General features: G+C 35.9%; 2 pseudogenes; both read right to left on the bottom strand.

Annotated features, from left to right (window-relative positions):
* LOC107873921 overlaps positions 1-2138 on the bottom strand; it is a 95823-nt pseudogene extending 93685 nt beyond the window's left edge.
* Positions 2139-14916: 12778 nt separating this feature from the next.
* Positions 14917-23135, bottom strand: part of LOC107873920 — a 71160-nt pseudogene continuing 62941 nt past the window's right edge.

Genomic DNA, 23135 nt, shown 5'->3' with positions numbered 1-23135 from the left:
GCTAAACTAATGTCTCTTTTGTGATGCGAAGTTGATATTTTGAACTTTTTGCTATAATAAGAGTCCCCTCTCATCCTCTCGATCAAGCATCGGTCTCACAAAGTTTTGGCACCGATAACTACTGAAGCCAAGAAATTTAATCCATAAGAAACTTCCATTACAGGCCACTTAATACACTGTATACGCATTATAACAGGAAAAGATACAATCGCAGGCATCTATTCTTGGGCATTATGATCTGAAAATAGTACCTACTCCTTATGATCATCAGAATGAATGTGAGACCCAATGATCACAATATTCTCAAGCCAACTTTTGTACATTGAATATGACACTGAATTTCCTGCCGTAGTCTTCTCAGCATCTTTAATGAATAATATGACAGGGGAATTTCTGCTTACTCTGATTACAACCTGAAAAAGTAGAATGAAAGGAAAAGACTAAAGTTTACAACAAAATACAAAAAGAAAGGAACAGAAATCCCACATATTAGTTTTCAAACGAACTTATTCTTATTTGTTGAAAGAAATCACACCTCAAGCAATGTGTTAACGAGTAACTTTTCCAGATCATCCTGTCCAGTGCCTTCTATGCGCAGTTCATCGACTGAGAGGAAGTGATAGTAAAATGCATTGGAAGTAAAACTATGACTGCGTACTTAAGAATGATGTTAACTTAATATATACACTAAAGGAAAATAGTTAACTGGTATTCCAAAAGTACCTTTGCAAAAGAATCCGTGAGCATCTTCGAAAAGACCACCTAAGTTAATGCCACGTGGGATGGGTTTATCAAATTGGATTCCAACCTTTGCCGATGAACTATCTTTGAAAGAGAATACAATCTTCCCTCTTGTTCCAAATGCTGGCCCCCTGGAACAATGGAACAAGACAGAGAAGGTTAAAAATAACAGACTCGGATTGTACGAAAACATATGAATGGGCAGTTCCAGACCAAGATGTGGTACAGGAGATAAAGTACAATTCACTGCCTACAAATGCAGAAAAATAAAGATTATGTCTTAACTTTATAAACTAAACAAATAAAACAGGAATAACAAATACTCCTATCCCAATTTATATGAAGGTGTTTGACTGGCATAGGAGTTTAAAAATGAAAGGAAGATTTTGAAACTTGTGGTCTAAAACAAATTATAGATATTATTGGCTATAAACTATCTCATCAACGGTAAAATGAAAAGTTTAATGGTAAATTATTACTCTCAGTTTCAATTTGTTTTTCATAGTTTGACTTGACATGAAGTTTAAGAAAGTAATCTTAATCTAAAGACATGTGTAATGTATTTAGAATGCCCTTTATGTTGTGGTATTAACACGTCATGTGAGATGGTGAAATTAAAGAGTTGCCAAATTAGGAAAGACACATTTTTTTGAAACACGCTAAAAAAAGATAGTAAAGCAAACAAATTGAAACAAGTGGAAGAACTAAATATAGAAATGCATCATTCTTTTTGGGATGACTAAAAGGATCGAGTGTATATTAATCATAAAACCATATAGTTACTAGCAAATGTATCAAGAGTGATTCTTGTTTTTTTCCTGGATAAAGCAGTTTCATCGATGACATTAAGAAATATGGATCAATAATGATTATTTTCGTTTATGAGAAACCGGAAGGACAAAATTGCTAGGGACCATCACAAAATAACATCAGAAATTTGTTTAGATATAAGATACAGATCATTTAATAGTGCAGAAGAGTTGGTGTTGAGGTTTGTAGGAAAATTAGAATTTACCTGATGGGAGTCGAGTCAAGTGCAGAAGTAGAACCAATAAATCTAACTCTATCACCTGAACATCTTCAACATCAGCTATTAGTAGAAAGAAAAACAACAACATCAACATGCCTAGTGTATTCCCACAGAGTGGATCTGAGGAGGGTAGGTGAAGTAGAGTGGTTGTTTCCAATAGACCCCCAACTTTTTTTTCTATATTCTTTTTTCTTAGTAAAAATAAAATCTGAAGAAAAAAGAAATGCAACTCCTGAATATTCAAAAACAAGGGACTAACCAAAGGGCAGTCAATACCTGTCATAAAGACGGTGTTTTTCGATGGCCCGGCTAAAGAGGATATACTGTCATTAGCAGTTAGGCTAGATGATGCTTCAGTGCCTTCCATTCGCTCAGTATCCTTCACAGATAGTCTCTGAATGATATGAAATTGTATCCATGATTTGCATCTGAGTCTGACCACATCAATAAAAATACAAGAGCGACAAAGGGAATAACAAAGTCTAGAAAATGACCTGAAAGATTTTAATAGGCCACTGACTCTAGATTTAACTGAAAAGAACTCTAACTCATAGAAATAAGATCGATGACATGCAAAATCAACCCCAGAAAAGAAGATATTTCATAAATTTCATCTACTGTCTTTGCATCCCCTCAATATGTCTATAGCCCCTTTATAGGTCTATAAGACGGAACTCAAAGTACGTCTTAAATGCTAGGTGGCCACTAGTACTACCAAGGGGGGTGAAGAACAACAAAAATGGAAAAACAATTAAGGTTAATTATGCAATGTTCCTCAAAAGCATAATAAGTAATTTCATCTTACAAAATCTTCACTATCAAATATGAGCAATTTGGCTCCATAAAAATGAGCAAGTGCCTTCACCAGAATCTCCTGGTAGATTTCTGATCTTGGAAAACAAAAGCAGAACTGGTCAGTACCCGTAGATTAATATCGATCAAGCGCTCCAATGAGAAAAATGAAATAATAACAATACAAAATAAGTTAAATAATTACTGAGAAAATAACAAACATGCAGGACCAGAATGCAAAATTCTTGAGTTGACCGCAGGAAGATCATTGATATATTTAACTTGCTCGTTGGGCTTTAGGTGTAATTATGAAGTGGAATTCAGCGCATGTTTTGTGTTTGCACTGCAAATTCACAGATACAGACATCTTCACCAAACCAAGGTTTATTGAAAGCGCAAAGCTACATACAATATGAGATAGCTATATAACTGTTGAGGAATGAGAGTAGAGAAAGAAAAAGGAGGGAAAGTTAGTAAAAGTGTCAAGAAGTTAGTTACATGGTTGAAGCCAGTTAGTTAGTTGACACCACACTGTTAAGCTATCATCTACTCTTGTTAGATTTGGACAGAATAAAGCAAACAAAAAGTAAAAGAAAACAAAGAACAACACAACAGATTTACATGGAAACCCTTGCGGGAGAAACAACGGGCAGAGGCAGAGAAATTTCACTATAAAATGAGAGGAGTACAATGTGGAGAATGTGCGTATTTTCTAAATACTCAAAACAACCGATTAAATGCACTTATATAATACGTGCATACAGATAAGTCGTAGGCCCAAAAACATAAAGGTGCATAGTGGCTCCGGGATCAAGCCTATCCTACGCTACCACCACAAACCCCATTAAAAATCAAAAACATGAGTCACACCGTGAAACTTTCAGGGATGAATCAATAAAATTCTGGTCACAACTCTAATAATCTCCACCTTGACATGAATTCTAATTCACAAGTTAAATCCATTTCAAGACAAACTCTTTACCTCATCCACAAAAGCCCCTAAGGGCACATCTTAACAGCTAACACCAACCAAGTCCAAGCAATTCTCAAACTTATCACTTGGTAGTGTCTTGGTCATCATATCAGTAGGGTTATCATGAGTACTAATCTTGCTCACCATGACCAATAATTTCACGCACAAAACGATACCGAATATCGATGTGCTTTGTCCTCGTGCGAAACATCTGATCTTTCGTAAGGAAGATAGCACTCTACCTGTCACAAAAGACCGTAGTAATCTGTAAGTATTTTCTAAGTTCACCAAACAGACCCTTCAACCAAATAGCTTCCTTGAAAGCCTCTGTAATAGCTATGTACTCTGTGTCAGTAGTTGACAAAGTAACCGTAGTCTGTAAGGTAGATTTTCAACTGATAGCACAACCACCAATGGTGAAAACATAGCTTTTAAGTGATCTCCTTTTATCATGGTCTCCTGCAAAATCAGAATCAACATACTCGATTACTCCATCTCTATTTTGCCCAAACTGCAAATAAATATCAGCAGATCCATGCAAGTATCTAAAAATCCACTGAATTGCTTTCCAATGTTCTTTGGAGACATATAGTCATGCTCATCATCTATCTTTGGAGATAACGTGGCGTTCTAATGGAGTACTTACAGGCTTGATATTTTGAAAATCGCAAACATGAGTCGCACCACAAAACTTTCAGAACCGGATCAACAAAATTCGGGTCACAACTCTAACATCTCTATACATAGTCGACTATGTACTACTAACAAGAACAAAATTCTAAATACATCAATACAACACAATGATTTACTCTTCTTTCTTCTTTTTTCTTCTCTGATTCTAAGATGGTTGATCTTCTCCAATTTCTTCCTCTATTTCTCTGGTACAGTGATTTACTCTTAGTGTGAGTTACTACATTATTCTTCATGGTATTAGAGCTTACTAAATTGAATCAGTGCTCTTGTCGATCCAACAATTTTTGTTTTGAATTTTTGGTGTTCATCTACATATTCAAGAATTTCTGAATTCTAGTAATTTCTTGGTTACTCTGAAAGTAACTGCTTGACTAAGTGAGTTGCTCTGAAAGGAACTCTACACTATTGATGACTTTTGAATTAGATTAGTTTCCAACAATAGTGGATAAATCCCATGGCCACTACAGCCTCCATTAGATTATAATCATCCTCGGTTCTTATCTACGGCAGATGTACCAGGAACTTCTCTTGTGTCTTTCCAATTAAAGGGGAGTGAAAACTATGTTGTATGCAGTAAGGCTATTTGAATTGCACTACTAGGGCGTAACAAATTTGATATAGTTGATGGATCTTATAAGAGAAAATTTCTCTACTGACCTGGGAAACGAATAGGAAAGAGTCAATGCTATAGTACTTTCTTGGCTTATGAATGTAGTTTCTACTGAACTGCTTGAAGGGGTACTGGTCTATTCCTCGACTACATATTTTGTATGGTTAGATCTTAAGAAAAGATTTGATAAAATAGATGGTTAAAGAACTTCGAATTTGCACCAAGAAATTGCAACCATGACTCAGGGAGTTCAATTTGTGTTTGTATATTTAACTAAGCTGAAAGATTTATGGGATGAGTTTGAATCTTTAGAGCCTGTGAAAAATCAAGAGAGTTCTTAGCTTATCTTCAAAGACAAAAGTTATATCAGTTTCTAATGGGCTTAAATGACACATACTCCCATGTAAGAAGCCAAATTTTATTGATGACACTACTACCAACTGTCAACATGGCCTATTTTATGATTATAAGTGATGAGAAGCAAAAAATTGTGGCTCAGTTTGTGCATGCGATGAGTCTTCATGGTCCTTCTCCTAATGCAGCTGATGCAGTTTCCATGTACTCTAAGACTAGCTATCAAAGTGGTAGTTATCAAGGTAACCATCAAAAGGGGAAGAGAAACTATGTGTCAACATATAATCCTAGTGTTGTGTGTGATCACTGTAAAATAAAATGTCATTACATGATAGATTTCTACAAACTTGTTTGTTACCCTCCTGGACATCCTAAACATGGAGAGCACAAGATTCAAAATGAAGCTAGAACTGGCTATGATCACAGTACAAGCAGAGGAAAGTTGCTTCTAGTGCTCACAATGTTGTGGCTGAGGATTGGGTCAGCATCATCAAAACCAAAGTCCTGTACTGCTATCTTTTCCCCCAAGGTTCACACCTGAGCAATATACTTAGATTTGCAAAATGCTGGAACAACACAATTAAGTGACATCTTCCATGCCATCTACTAGTGGAGAAAACATGTCAGGTATTGGCAGTGGCTTGATAGTTTCCAATAATCCACTTGAGTAGGTTATTGACATAGGTGCTACAAACCATATGACTGCAGATATTGATCTTCTAAAAAAAATTCAAAATCTCAATCCAAAAAGAGTAATACTACCCAATGGTGATGTGTCACTAGTGACACACATGGGATGTAGTGATATATCTGAAAATAGTACTATCCAAAATGTTTTTCATCTACCTTAGTTTAAATACAATCTATTATCAGTGTCAAAGGTTACTAAGCAACTTAACTATTCAGCTATATTCTTTCCTAACTTTTGTGTATTTCAGGATCTTTAATTTGGAGTGGGAAGGTGAAGGAATTGGCAGAGTGAAAAATGGACTATACTTCTTATTGAGACAAAAGCTTCCGGAACATGGCAAAGAAGAAGGCTTTTTGTTGAATACTCATAATACAAATAAATCTAATATAAGGCTATGGACTAGTAGGCTTGGACATGTTTCTTTTAGGATACTATCTCACATGTTCTCTATTCAGATGTTTTGAATTGCAGTTTTCTTTCTTATATCTTGAAACCCAGATTTAATGACCATGTTTCCGTATCAAATTATATTTCCGCATTTTCTTTTATTATATGAATGTTGTGCCTAATTACCAGATCAGATAGAGTAGGACGTTTGGGCCTTTATGGTTCGGAATGTCCTTCACAGCCAGGCCCTAGTTTGGGTCATGACAGGTACTTAGTAGTTGTGCGAGTTGTGATAGATTAGTTGGTTAGTAGTACAGATTGGCCGGTAATGGATGCAGATTGTGGTACTATTGACGACAGTGGTCGCGGTAAATATAATTAGAATAAAAGAGGTAGTAGATGTGGTAACGATTGAAAATTGTGGTTGCTAGCGGTATTTGTTTTCGATGGTAGTTGTGATGGTAGAGGTGGTTGGGGATGGTAGGTGGTGGTTGACAATAGTAACTGTGGTAGAGGTGGTTAGTGGTGGTGACTGCTAATTATGAATAGAGTAGTGAATATTATCAAACAGCAGAATATCCTTTCAGACCTATTAAGACCTGGTTCTAGATCTAAATTATTTAGACCTATTCAGACCTATTAAGAGTTAAAACCTTAATAAAAAACAAATGCACTTAATGGTTTGAAGTCTGAACCATTCAATTTCATATCTCCATTAAGTGCAAACAATTGAGGTCTTAGTCATATTTTAAGCCTCTTAACTTCGATGATTTGTAAATTTGTCTTCCTGACCCTGAGATGTAGATTTTTGAGTCAATTCATGTTCAGAGATGTAAAGAGCATCTATTTCAGATTTTTTGAATGAGAAATGAGTCTTGTTTAGATTTTGATTCCAGCAGCTCTTTCCTCTCAACCTAATTCATCCAATCCCAATTAAAATCATCAATTAGGGCATAAATTGCCCATCTCCTCCTATTATTGTAATACCCCACATTTCGTACTAGAACGAAAAACCATTATTTCTATGCGTAGATTATCCAAAAGCCATAAATCCTATGCAAATTTGGCTTGTTAATCAATTATGTAGTGTGGGAACCTATTTAAGAATGAATTGAGATCATAGAGGTCCCCTAACTAAAGGATGAGTTGAAAGTTTTCCTATCGTTCGAGTTTCAGTGAGCATCGAAACTTGGGTCAACTTCAATTGACCATAACTATATATATACAAAAAAAATTAGAGGGCATCCTATATATCAAATGAAAGATCTTCGAATTATCTTTCCAATGATACCAATTTCGCAAAAATTCGATACCCGAACTAAAAGTTATGGCTATTTTCGTGAATGAGACAGTATCATCACACGATTAGCATTCGACGCATGCTCTATTGCACGTACCCAATTTTTAGCTTCTGTTTTCGCGTTTTAAGGGTAAAAGTGGTATTTTCCATACACCCCACCTTATTCAGCCATAACACGGGATTAAATCCCCCAAACACAAAAATATGGTCATTCTCTCTCAAAATCACCAAGAACACTTCTTAGGATTTCAACCCAAAGATCAAAATATCATAAGATTTCTCTGTGGGTTTTCAATAATTCTTTGAGATTCGGAATCCCCATTGCGAGGGCTACGAGAAGCACACATAAATTATTCGAATAACATCCCTAAAGCACGAGTCCATTCAAGAGTTATAAATTAAGGTACGTGGGGTTTTTCTAAAATTTCATAGGCAAAGAAACCATCTTTAATTCATGCTAGCGGTCTCGAAATCATGATTTTTGAGAAAGGGGTTTTGAATTTACGACTACCAGCATGTCTTAGAAGCCTTGATCAGTATTGTTTTGGACTTCAGGCCTTCCCCCAAATTGATTTGAAACTCTCTCTCTATATATATGTATGCATGTGTTTAAGGATGAATATACAATTGAGAGCATGAATCCTAAAGAATCCCTCTCTTGTTATGATTTTTCTTTACGTTTTAATTTTCATATGCTATGGACTATTTTGAATGCATCTTGAAAAGCATGATATGAAATGTCTTGATTAATGCTGTGATTGAATTATGGTTTTAATTTCAAAATAGAGGGATGTTTATGTTGACCGATGTTGAATATAAATATATAATGAGAAGAATTGCATGGTTTGTCAAAGATTACATGACCACCACATATTTATTGAAAGAATGAGAATTTTTGCATAGTTTTCAGAACATGAAATCTCTTATATTATTTTCATGCTTGGGTGGTCTGAATTATGTTTTAATGAAAGAATCATGCATGGTACAATTTGGCTCAGAAGTAGGACTTGCAAGTCTTGGTGTGACGACACCAACTTAGTTAAAGCCATAGTAATTCAGAACAGAATAGAACATATGTTTGAAATCACCTTTTCAGATTATTAATTTTGCAGACTAAGTCAGATATAATGACCATGATTTTGTTTCATTATGTATTTCTGCATTATCTTTTTCATATAAGGAAAGGGCATGTGATTACAAATTAGAAAGGTATCCGGGCCTTCATAGTTCGGAATGCTTATCGCGGCTAGGGCCTCGATTTGAGTCGTGACAAACTTAGTATCAGAGCATGGTTCATGGTCCTAGGGTGTCTGAAAAATCACATCGGGTAGAGTCTTGTTTATGGGTGTGTAGCATCCCACACTTACAGGCAGGAGGCTACTAGGCATTTAGGAATGTCTCTGTTTCTTCATGTTCTATTTTATTTATGGAGTCAAAATGTTCCTCTTACATACTCTAATTCATGTATGGTGTCACCCATACGGAAGTAAAGTCATCCATATTCTTTTCTTACTTTGATATGCATAGATATGTCTCATTATTGGGGTGATTCAAGTACAGAAGTTTAGAGTCTAAACGGTATGGTCCTTTCTTATTAAGCCATATAAGAGTTTAAAATTTGTGCGAGGACTTGAGAAGAGTCCGTTAGTGCTCCAAGGTGTATTGATTCTAGTGTGAACTTTGATTCTGATGAAATCGTACTTTTCAGCCTACAATATTAAGTGTATTTAGTCCTTTTCAAATTGATGTTGCAGACGTCATGCTTTAGGGGAACGATGTGTAGCAGAATATTGGAACTGTATTTTCACTCGAGTGGTAGTATAAGTTAAAGTGACGGTGTCATGACCTATTGGTAATGATATTGGACCAAGAAGTTGGTGATGTGAAGTGGCAAGGTTAGAAATCAGATTGAGGGTGACTTTTGTGTGGATAAATTTGTTTAGTTGAATAACTAATGTTTGAGAATGATTTACCATTTTATAGTGGTAGACTAATGTGGTAGCTAGTAGCATGTGTGGATTGTATGGTAGTCTGTTGGGGAAGGGTTTGACTCAGATTTTTTTTATTTATACAGAGTAAGATGTGTATTTTTCGATCATTGAATGTTATGTGTCAAGTTTCTATCTCTTGTAATCTTGTTATTATTGTGTTATTGAAACTGAAAGTCTATTGAAGCTATATGGGGCTCTTTCGATTCACTAGCATAGTTTCCTTGTCATTCATCTCATTTCTTGTTCAAAACACAAAATCAACGTCTAATGGAGCCATGTGGGGCCTATTTTTATTCACTGGCAACTTGTTGTCCATCTTGTTGTTCTTGTATTGGTTGGAACGGGGGATTAGTGGCGTAATGGCAAGAAAAGTGGTAAGGGCGATTTATTGAATATATTTATAGCCAAATCTTTTTGCATAAGATTGAGTTGGTAATGAAGTGATACGACCTTGTGTGTTAGTTTAGTAGAAGGTAGAGAAGGAGTTATTTGTTAAGGTGAATTGTTGTTTGCTTGAAGTAAGAAAAGAGTTGTTGACGATGTTTGTTGTGAAAAAAAAGTATAGGTTATTGATTAAGGTAGATGTGATGATTTCTTGGTTAATGATACTAGTTTTAGAGAACTGATCTAATAGTCTTGAATAGCATGCGCAAGAGCTTAAGTTTATCTGAGTTGTAGTGAAGTATGATGTTGTATGTATCACGTAGAAATATGCCCAAAGTTATATGGAGTTACGGCATTTTCTAAGGCTATTGCATGTTGCGTGTGGCTAGTAGTACCGTTAAGTTGCTAGAAGGAGAAAGACTAGTTAAATGGTACATGGTGTTCTAAATGGCCAAGTTAAGAAGTTTTGATTGATAGTGTTGAGCCTTTTGATATGATCTTGAATTCTCATAGTACAAAGATTTAAGCTTGAAGTCATGATATTGGTGGGCTATGATGGAAGTAGAATTGGTTCATCGAAGACTTGGTGATATCCATGTTAAGTATTAGAATCTAAGTTGAGTTTTTTAAGGTTGAACTAATAGAAATAAGAGTTGAAGCACTAGAGGGTGTGCACACCGACTATAGGGATATTCATGAAGATTCGAAGTTAGTAAGTGTTCAAGTATTATGTGATGACTATTAGGGCTATAGAAAAATAGGAGTAGATCTCAGAAGGTAGTATTAGCAGTGGGTTTTCCACTTTCAAGGGTAGTCTTTCGAGTTAAGTTCTATGATATACATGTTTTGTCGTTTTCCAAAACCCACAGTGCAATAAGTGTAATTCAGTTTAGAGTCTAGTAAGGGCTCTCTCAAACTTAAGATGATGGCTTGAAGCTAAGGGGGAGATGATAGGACGAATAACCAAGTCAGGCTCTCAGATTCTAGTAGTGATGTCAGTATGACATGTAACATCAGAAAGTGACGGTAAGACTCAACCCATTCTTACCGCAATATTTTTTAGTTATTCCAATACCTACTCATGCCTTATGTTTAAGTTCCATGATCATAGTTCGTGTTCATATTTGTGATAGAGAATCATGTACTCTTCCAGTCCCAAAATGAGGAGTTCCAGTTCATTCAGTAGTCGGAATCACATTCCATATGTTATGAACACCAAATTGAGGTCATGCAGCTCATGACTCGTGTACTCACACTTTATAGTGTGCTCGGTTCCCATAACTCATGCTATACTCCTTATGATTGGTGAGATTCAGCCTATAGTCATGTTTGCCTCAATTCAGATCACTTTGATAAATCCCTGATATTGATTTGTTATTCCTCAGGCATCAGTTAAGTGTCAACTCTCGTATAATATACTTCCATACTTTAAGGTTTTATGTTCTAACCTTTCAGTGACTCTTTCTTATGTAATGATAGTGGTGGTGAGTAAATGCTTTGTTGTTGGTGGAAGATCATTGTATGCTTGTTTAGATAAGGCCCTAAGTGTGAAGTAAGATTGGGGCTATGTCTTTGATGCATGTGATGGTTAGTTGAAATTTGTGTGTGTATGTTCTTGAGGTAGCGTGTGGGAATTGTATTGATAGTGGTTTAGAGAATATATGAAGTATGCCTTTATTGGTGTTTGCCTTGAAGTTCATATGTGGTTATAAAGATAGGCTTGAAGGACATGTTGGGATTTAAGTGGAGGAACGCAATATGTGCTAGTGAATCCATAGCAAGAGTTCAGAGTTGGTCATTGAAGTGGTATGGCACGTTATGCTTAGGGTGTAAACTTTAAAAAGATACAGAAAGATTTATCAATGCCCCTGTGAGAATTATAAGTTGAATCGAATGAGTATTATATTTAAGGGAAAATGTATAGTTGAGGGAGTATTCGAGAAGTGTGCTAAGCTTGAAAGTAAGAAGTTGTATTGCCTAAGGCCTTGTAATTCTGTCCTAGTTTACAAGTTATATATCTATATTACATATTGTAGAGTAGTGTCATTGTTGTGATTCCTTAGTTTGATGTCTTGTGTAACTCATGTCAGAGATTATTTGCTACCTAATGCTACTAGGACTTATTTAGAAAGAGTGTTGAAGAGATACTCCAGTTAAGTATAGGTGTCCAGCATAATTCAGTTTAGCAGGCAGACAAGTTACTGTGGTTTTCCACCTTTTTACCCAGTCCTACTATCCGAAGTCCAATGTGTATGACCATCCCAAAAGATAATCTATTCCATCTGTGTAAGTTGCGAACTAAGTTCAGTCCAAGCATAATGTTTAGATTCACCTATTTAGACATGACTCAGTTCAAAAGAGTTAAGCACATAATCTCAATTTTTTCCAGCTATTTTAGCTCAGACAGTGTAATACCTTTGTACGATCTAAATCTTGTTGCCTCATGATTCGTACTTATATAAGTTATCACTTCCAAATCCAATGTGTGGGATTTGAGCATGAACACTTCGGGGGGAATCGTAAACTCTCAGCATGAATCAGCACCTTAAAACAAGAAGGGTAAGTCAGCTCAGAATTTAGTTTCATGATAGAAGTTTAAATGTTTCAAATCAGTTATATCCTTTCTTAGAAGACACATCATGTCCGCGTTATTCCATATCTTTATGCTTCAACATTCCTACACATCATTCGGGATGAATGATCCCAAGGGGGAGATAATGTAACACTCCGCATTTCGGGCTAGAACGAAAAACCGTCATTTCTATGTCTAGATGATCAAAAAGCCATAAATCCTATGCAAATTTGTCATCTTAATCAATTATATAGTGTGGGAACCTATTTGAACATGAATTGAGATCATAGAGGTCCCCTAACTCAAGGACGAGTTGAAAGCTTTCCTATCATTCGAGTTTGAGTGAGCGTCGAAACTTTGGTCAACTTCAATCGATCATAACTCTTAGTATATACAGAATTAGAGGGCCTACTATATATATCAAATGAAATCTCTTCGAATTATCTTTCAATTGATACCAATTTCACCAAAATTTAATTCCCGAGTAAAAAGTTATGGCCATTTTCGTGACTGAGACAGTAGCATCACGCGATTAGCGTATGACGCACGCTCTGTCGCACGCACCCAATTTCCATGTTCTATTTTCGCCTTTTTAAGGGAAAAAGTGGTATTTTACACCCCCCCCCCCTATTCAGCCATAACACGGGATTAAATCCCCCAAATACAAAAATAAGGTCATTCTCTCTCAAAATCACCAAGAACACTTCTTAGGGTTTCAACCCATCAATTGTTTGAATATCATCCCTAAAGCACGAGTTCATTCAAGATTCATAAATTAAGGTACGTGGTATTTTTCTAAAATTTCATTGGCAAGAAACCATCTTTAATTCATGCTAATGGTCTCGAAATCATGATTTTTAAGAAAGGGGTTTTGAATTTACGACTACTAGCATGTTTTAGAAGCCTTGATCAGTATTGTTTTGGTCTTCAGGCCTTTCCCCAAATTCATTTAAAACTCTATTTATAGGCATGCATGTGTTTAAGGATGAATATACAATTGAGAGCATGAATCCTAAAGAATCCCTCTCTTGTTATGATTTTTCTTTACTTTTCAATTTTTATATGCTATGGACTGTTTTGAATGCATCTTGAAAAGCATGATATGAAATGTCTTGATTAATGCTATGATTGAAATATGGTTTTAATTTCAAAAGAGAGGGATGTTTATGTTGACCAATGTTGAATATAAATATATAATGAGAAGAGTTGCATGGTTTGTCAAAGATTACATGACCACCACATATTTATTGAAAGAATGAGAATTTTTGTATAGTTTTCGGAACATGAAATCTCTTATATTATTTACATGATTGAGTTGTCTGAATTATGTTTTAATGAAAGAATCACGCATGGTATAATATGGCTCAGAAGTAAGACTTGCAAGTCTTGGTGTGACGACACCAACTCAATTAAAGCCATAGTAATTCAGAACAGAATAGAACATATATTTGAAATCACATTTTCTGATTATGAATTTTGAAAGATGCATGTTTAAAAAAAGGTTTAAAAATGGCTTAAAGAGAGTTAGATGGTTATCTGAAGAAATTACGAATTGAAGGACTCTATGCTAGAAACCGTGATTTGCCGACACGGGATTATGGTTCCATACTTTGTGATCTTGCGTACCTTGATTCATGTTGTCCCAAAGTGGTACTATGGTTAGGAGCCCTGCTTTATGATCTTGTGCACTACCATGACATGTTGATTTGATTGAGGATTTTGGCACCCTGCTGTGTGATCATGGGTGTCCTCCTTATAGAAACTCCAATCATTGCGACAAACTTGGATTGGGGGCTTGGCCGCTGAGTCAAAGAAGGATTCTATATAGATCATGGAATTACAGATTGTAAGGTGTACCATCTAGCTCAGAAATAAGACAAAGAGTGAGTCATGGTTTCAAAGAAATGTTTCAAAATCTTTCTGAACATCAATTAGCTGAAGTGTGATGTGTCCTCAAGAAAAAATTGCTTACGCTTCTAGTAACAATAAAAATTTACAGTGAATCGTCTTAGTGGAATAATAGCTCATCAGTAATTTCCCAAAATTTGTCATCAGATAATACACAAGGTGTATAACTGATGAGAATAACCATTTCTCAAATTAGAACTACCCTTAATACACCAAACTGAACCAAATGATGGATAAAAAATAATCTCGACATTACTTAATCCCAACATTACATAAGGTTGTTCAAACGACCCCTAAATGCAATACTCTGCATGCAACTCCAACACATCATTCACTTGCAACAAAATGGACTTTTCAGGTTTACAAGGTATCAAATAATAAACCTATAAATCTACTCTAGTTAAAATATTTGGGTAAGGTAGACATCTAAGCTAAAAAATATTTTGGAAAATCTTAGAAGCTTAGTCAATTTTTTGATAGGACTCAAAACCCTCTGCAAGTACTCAGCAAAAGGTCAAAGCATATAAAGTAACTGTTGTAACAAGTCAAAACTCATTTTCTAAGAGACCTATAAACTCATTGTACAAAAATTGAGATAGCCTTTACATGATGTAACTGAAGGACTGTTTCTTTCTAGAGCTCCCTTCTCCATACAGATCATTCCACTGTAGAAGCTCGGTCATATTTGTGGATTCAGATGAAACACTTGCGCAAACCTACAAGAACAGGCAATCATAATTCTCCAATCGTCAAAACCCTTATGCAGTTAAATTTAGAAAGTTCAAAGATGCCGCCAGATTTTTTCAACTCACCTGCTGAAGAGAATATCTGAAGTCGTCCATATTCAGTGGCCGTAAGTCTGCACTGCTGCTTAGTGCTGGAGGTGGTCTACCATTAGCACTAGCTGCAGCCTGTTCCTATAATCAAATGTAAGCGTTAGATGCCCGTTTTAGCAAGTATACTAAAGAGGTACGTGCACACAAACATATATATACACACAAGGGCCTCCTAAATTGCATTGTATGTCATTCTTGCAAGTATAGCTCAAAATTAGATGAACAGAATAGCCAAGTTAATCAGCACAGAATCTATATTGTCTCATCCTTCTATTGTAACACCCCGCATTTTTGAGCTAGAAATCAAACCATCGTTCCTACGTGTGTAAGCTCAAATTCCATGGTTTATGTTTAAATTCATGTTTCATGATCTTTCGCCTAGTATATGAAGTGATTATGAGGTGAAAAATGTTCATAGAAATGGCTTAGAGCAAAGTTGAGCTACGAATCATTCATTCATTCAAAGTTTGATATTCGATCTACAAAAGTGTATTTTGAATATGTATAGCTTTCAATACACAGAGAATTTTTAAGCTCAAGATCCACCAAATTGTAGATAATTGAATTAGCTTTCCAACGATACCAACTTCGCAAAAATCCGATAACCGAGCGAAAAGTTATGACATTTTTCGTTGGACTTATCCACCAAGGGAAGGCAGTAAGCCGACGCGACACGTCGGCCAGCTCATTACAGACCTTTTTCACTCGTTAAATCAGTTTCTAATGGGTTTAGGGGCATTTTGGTTACTTCCCCTCACCCAAAATCCATCCATAACATAAGATTTGCGCCCTAAAAACGATAATACACTCTATAATTCAATTTTCCTCTCAAATCAAAACCCTAACTCCTTCCCCCAAAGATCAAGAACTCAAACCTAAGATCAAGAATTTCAAGATCTAGGTTCTTTCTTTCAAACCATGTAATCTAAGGTACGTGGGGTTGTCCTAATCTCATGGGCATGATTTTGATACGAATTTAAACAAGATTTTAATCATTACTTAAGTAAGTATGCAATTATAAGCGGGGTTTTGTTTTTAACACAAAAAGCATGCATTGTGATATGATTTTGAGAAGAATATTGAAAGATCATGGGGTTGTTTGCTTATATATCTAAATTTTTGAAATGGTGGACATGTGATTTGAATTTTGAAAGGTGTTATGAACATGAGTTGTAAATCTTTTAATCCCCATGATGATGTTTTATGTACTCCGCATGATACTATCGTGAGCATGATGCATGTTTTCCTTATATCAAACTTAAAGCTAGATTGATGTGAGTTAGATGGTTACCTGAAGAAAGCATGAGTCAGATGACTCTATGCTGGAAACCATGATTTGACGACACGGGAACTTGGAACCCTGCTGTGTGATCTTGCATACCTAGTACTATGTCATCCCAACTTGGGACCTATGGTTAGGAGCCCTGCTTTGTGATCTTGAGCCCAACCACGACATATTGACTTGATTGGGGTTGTGGCGCCCGGCTGTGTGATCTTGTGTGTCCTTCCCTCACTAGTACTCCAACCTTGGCGGCAATCAAGATTTGGCAGTCGGTGAAAATGTAAAATTGTAGGGTGTACTATCTAGCTCCATAGTGCTACATTATTGTTGAAAATCATTATACTATGCTCATATGTTTTCAAATTACTTTGCGTTAACGTGTTTTATAATAGCTCTCACCTATGTTGTATAAGTTGTATTTTATTTTTGGATTACTCTGCGTACCGGTACATCTGTATTCTATCCCTATATTCCAGGATCCGAGGCATAGTTCCGCGGTCCCAAGCAGTAGATCCGTGTGTCGCAGAAGTTGCAGTTGGTGAGACTTCTCGCTTTCAGAAGGCCAGATTTTCAGATATCATTGTTTCTTTTTTCTTTTTTTGGTCTACTGGGGGCCTTGTCCCAAATTTGTCTCAGATGTTTGATGGCTAATATAATGATAGAGATTTCGCAGTCGGTTGTCACACGTTTGGATTATTCAAAATTTTCTTTTTAAAATTGTTCAAGTTTATGGGATTGACCATGGTTCCGTCATGTATTGTTTCCCACAAATTTTCTTAGACTATATGAATATTGTGCATGATTACCAGATTTAGAAGAGCGCCTGAGCCTTCGTGGTTTGGGATGCTCGTTACGGCTAGGGCCCTGGCTCAGGTCGTGACATCTATATTGTTTGATATGTTTTATACATTTTTAGTTTATATTAAGTGAGCTGGCCCTCAAACTTATGTTTCTCTCGAGTTGTGAAATCTCACTGATGCTTGTGCCAATGTAGGCTTCCTACATCACGCCCCATTGGAGTGCCACCTTCTCCGGACCCTGTGAGAATGTGGATGCTTCATGCACTAGACTACCTTTTCTTTTCACAAACCCAAGTTGTCAAAGTTTAACTCCACGGTTTTTTAGAAGAAAGTTCCTCTCCACCAAATCCAGGACCAAAAACAACATACATTTGAATTAAGATACTTCAGAAGGATCCTCTAAAGCCCAAGAAAAATTATCTAAAGAAATTGAAATAGGCATCCATAACAGTCAATGAACTACCAAGAAAATCCATTGAAACAGCCAACAAGTTATTTTCTACCTCAGCTAAGTAGTCAATGAACACACATCAACAAAAGAAATGTAGTACCTTTTTTTCCTTTTCTAGGATATCTCTAATGGGTCGATATTCAGCGGTTGCACAGAGATTCTACATGATAAAGGAGTTAAATTAGAAAAACACAGCAAGTTCAAACATCAGAAAGATGAAACAAGGACTAGTCATTTATCCGAGCAAACAAGAATAGCAGACGCCTTAAGGTCACTTCTGGAATATCCGTCAGTCATATTTGCAACTGATTCTAGATCAACATCCTGAGCCAAGTCTTCTTTTGCGAGTATTACTTTTAGAATTTTTGCTCTGTTTGGAGCATCTGGTAAATTGACATCACTCTGGAATGGGTTGAGCCTCACTCTTCCCTTCTGATGGTCTATGTCATACTGACATCACTACTAGAATCTGAAAGCCTGACTTGGTTATTCGCTCTATCATCTCCCCCTTAGCTTCAAGCCATCATATTAAGTTTGGGAGATCCCTTACTAGACTCTAAACTGAAGTATACTCACTGAAATTTGGGGTCTGGAAAACTACTATACACGTATATCATGGCACTTAACTCGAAAGACTACACCTGAAAATGGAAAACCCACTGTTAATACTACCTTCTAAGATACACTTTATCATTCTATGGACACAGTAGTCATCATATAATACTTGCACACTTACTAACTTCGGGTCTTCATGGGTATCCCCTTAGTCGGAGTGCACATCCTCTAGTGCTTTAACTCTTATTTCTATTAGTTCAACCTTCAAAAACTCAAACTTAGAATCTAGCACTCAACATGGATATCACCAAGCCTTCAATGAATCATACTACTTCCGACATAGCCTACCAATATCACGACTCCAAACTTACATCTCTCTACTATGAGAATCAAGATCATATAAAAAGGCTCAACACTATCAATCAAAAATCCTTAGCATGGCTATTTAGAACACCATATACCATCTAACTAATCTTTCTCCACCTAGCAACTCAACAGTACCACTCATCACACAAAATGTGTAATAGTCTTAGAAAATACCGCAACCTCAGATCACCTTGGGCATACTTTCACAATATATATGCAACATCATACTTCACTACGAATCAAATAAACTTAAGCTCTTGCATATACCATTCAATCCTATTAGATTACTTCCATAAAACTAGTATCACTAACCAAGAAATCATCACATCCACCTTCATGGACATCAATTGTTCAAAACTTAGTGTCTAGAGCTAAACATGATTTTACAACCCAACCTTACCCATGATTCTCACTTGGATACCATGAAATGGACATCAAGAAACACTAGTACACTAGAACTTCCAAACAACAAATAATTGATCTTGACTTTACGGTTTTCCTTATCATAACTCATTAGCACGTACTATTTTAACACATCAAGCCTACTAATTTTTTTCCACAAAACATACATTATTAATCTCATGCCACTATTTTTACCACCACATTCTACATTAAATTCAAGCATATAGTGTTGTACCAAACATCTATCACTACTGAAAAATGCAACATAATATGCTAGTCCATAAAATTTGGGACATACTATACAAACGCCTTAAAAATCACTACATACCTTCTCACAAGTAGTACTAGTTTACAATTACCAACGAAAAGAATGTCAAGGGGTAAAGCCACATAATAGACATGATCTACCCTAATCTTATATTAGAACCCCATACAATCTTTTCTACTAATATGGATTTCTCACCTCATACTTACTTACCCAAACATACATTTAGACTACTTTCAAATTCTACAAACAACCATGAGTCTATACTTATAACTTACTGGCTAATATAACCATTTTCACACTTCAAGCAAACAACAAATCACCCTAACTAACAACTCCTTCTCTACCTTCTACTAAACTAACACACAAGGACAAATCACCTCTTTACCAACTCAATCTCATGCAGACAGATTCAGCTATATATATATTAAACCAACACAAGAACCAGAAGTTGGACAACAAGTTACTAGTGAATCGAAATAGGCCTCACACGGCTTCACTGGACTTTGATTTTTTATTTTGAACAAGAAAATGAGATGAGTGACAAGTCAAATATGCTAGTGAATTGAAAAAGCCCCAAACGGCTTCACTAGACTTTGATTTTTTTTTTTCTCAAAAACACCATGATAACAAGATTACATATTACAAGAGATAGAAAGTTGATACACAATATTCAATGATCTAAGGATACACATCTTACTCTGTATAAATAAAAATTTGAGTCAAACACTTCCTCCACAGACTACCATACAATCCGCAATTAGTAATACCATATTAGCCTACCACAAAAAATTGTAAATCATTCTCAATCAATGGTTATTCGGCTATAAATATTTATTTACACAAAGGTCACCCTCATTCTGACCCCCAACCTTGTGACTTAATATCACCAACTTCTTGGTGTAATTTTACTACCAATAGGTCATGGCAACAACACTTTAACTTATGCTACTATTCGGGTGGAAATACAGTTCCAACATTCTGCTATACATTGTCCACATCTGTAACAAGATTTTAAGAGGGACTAGATACACTTAATACCTTAAGCTAGAAAGCATGATTCCATCAGGATCAATGTTTACATCAGAATCAACACATATTAAAGCACTAATAGACTCCCCTCAAGTCTTTGCAAAATTTTTAAAATCTAATATGATTCAATCAGAAAGAACTATATCATGTAGATTCTAAACTTCTTGCACTTGAATCACCCCAATAATGAGACATGTGCAATAACATCAGAGTAAGGAAAGAATTTTGGGATAACTTTACTTTCATATGGGCGACACCGTAGTATGAACGAGAGTATGAAAGTGGAACACTTTGACTCTATTGCACGAACTAGACATGAAGAGAGAGAGACATTCCTAAACGCCTAGTAGCCTCCTACTTATAAGTGTGGTGCACTGCACACCCATAAACAAGACTCTACCCGACGCGATTTTGCAGACACCCTGGGACCATGAACCATGCTTTGATACCAAGTTTGTCTTGACCCGAACTGGGGACCTGGCCATGACTAGTATTCCAAACCATAAAGGCCCGAAACACCCCTATTTGTCTGGTAATCATGCACATAATTCATATGATAAAAGAAATGCAGAATATACACAATATAATGGAAACATGGTCAAGAATCATATGAAAACAATAATGGGGAATAATGTCCCACAATTTCAATCAACATCTAAAAAACCGTCTGCGAAATCTCTACTACATGACTGAAATAAGTAACTATTTGAAAACTGGGACAAAGCCCTCAGTAGACCAAAAACTAATAAATGATCAATGAAACTATGAGATATTAGGCCTTCCAGAATATAGAAGGCTCACCAAGGGACTCTGCAAATCTATCTGGGGAATCTACTAATTTTTTGGACCCCTAGACTGTGCCTCCGAACCTAAGAGCGAAGGGGGTCAATACAAAAGTACTGGTACTTAGAGAAATCAAAACAAAAACATAATATTTTTACAAAATATACGTGAGAGTCATTATAAAGTAGTTTCATATCAAATCACTTGAAAACACTTGGGCAAAATATAATGGTTTTCAACAACAATGTAATGCAGTTGAGCTAGGTGGAATACCCTACATATAATACTTACACCAACTGTCAAACCTCGGTTTTCGCCGAAACTAGAGTATAAGTGAGGGGAAGACACACAAGATCACACAACAGGGTGTCCCGACCCAATAAAGTATAGCAGTGCCCAAGATCACTTAACCTGTGCTCCTAACCATAGTCCCAATTTGAGAATGACATAAAGTCAAGTACAGAAGATCACTTAGCCTAGTACAAAATTCCTATGTTGGCAAAAATGGTTTCCAGAGATGAGCCCTTACACTCAAACGCCTTCTTTGGGCATCCACCTATCTTATGAAAAATCAATGCATTCAATTTCATTTAATTCCATCACATATCATATTCTGTAGGGTATCATCATACCCGACTTGCAAACCATCAATATCACATCATTCTTTCACACAACCATTATATTCATGATATTTCAACATAACAACCCTCTCATTGCAAGTCAAAACCATGACCATTTTCAAAATATTTCATGTCACGCTTGTCAAGATGATTTCAAACATTTCACATCATATGAGAATTTAAAACAAGATCATATAAAGAGAGAGATTTCATATAGTTCATGCTCTCAAGTTAACATCTTTTCGGATATCTTTTATCAAATCACTTCGGGAATAGGCCTAAAGACCAAATAAATATCATAAAACGTTTAAAATGGGATTATATTCATAATTTTAAAATCCCCAATTTTAAAACATGAATTTTTAAGCCCATGAGATTTTTGAGATAACTGCACGTACCTCTATATGTGAAGATGATTGGTGCTTCTTGAAGCCTACGTTCTGGGGATTCCAAATATGCAATTAGTTTCAAAAATCCACGGTTGAATCTTAAGTTGCTTGGGTTTTTATTTTAAAATCCTAAGGAGAGTTCTTGAGCAATTTTGATGAATGAAGGTGTATTTTGGGGTATTTGGGAAATGAATTTCGTGTTTATGGATAAATAAAGGTGGAAAAAGGACCATTTTGCCCCAAAAATGGAGTGTTTAAGTCACTTGAGTAATAATATATGCGGCGTACACCTTATCGCATAATATAGGTTGTGCGGCGCACTCTTTATCGCACACGTTAGGTTGTGCGTCGACACCTTATGGCATAAGTTAGGGTGTGCGTCATACACCTTATGCTGCACGACACACTCCACTTTACAAATCCATAACTTCTTCCTCGGGTGTCGAATTTTTGCGAAATTAGTATCGTTGGAAAGATAAGTTGAATACCTTCAATTTGATATATAGTAGGCTTTCTAATTCAATATATACAAGAGTAATGGTCGATTAATTTGACCTAAGTTTTAACGCTCACTAAAATTCGAACGATAGGAAAACTTTCAACTTGTCCTTGAGCTTGGGGACCTCTATGATCTCAATTCATGCTCAAATAGGTTTCCACACTATATAATTTATTAACACACTAAACTTGCATTGGATTTATTGCATTTGGAACCTTTACGTGAAGGAAATGACGATTTTCATTCTCGTTCAAAACGCGGGGTGTTACAATACTACTACTTCGATCCTTAATAATGTTAATTTAATAACGTTTTATAAAAAAAGTAATTTTTACTATAATTTTTTTTTATTATTAGTATAGTTTCATCTTTAATTTTATATTTAAATAAATTATATTTAGATATATTATATAACATAAATTCGCCCTT

This window comes from Capsicum annuum, unplaced genomic scaffold, assembly GCF_002878395.1.
Source record: "Capsicum annuum cultivar UCD-10X-F1 unplaced genomic scaffold, UCD10Xv1.1 ctg4557, whole genome shotgun sequence".
In the NCBI taxonomy this organism is placed as follows: Eukaryota; Viridiplantae; Streptophyta; class Magnoliopsida; order Solanales; family Solanaceae; genus Capsicum; species Capsicum annuum.
This window is presented reverse-complemented; position numbering and strand designations above follow the sequence as displayed.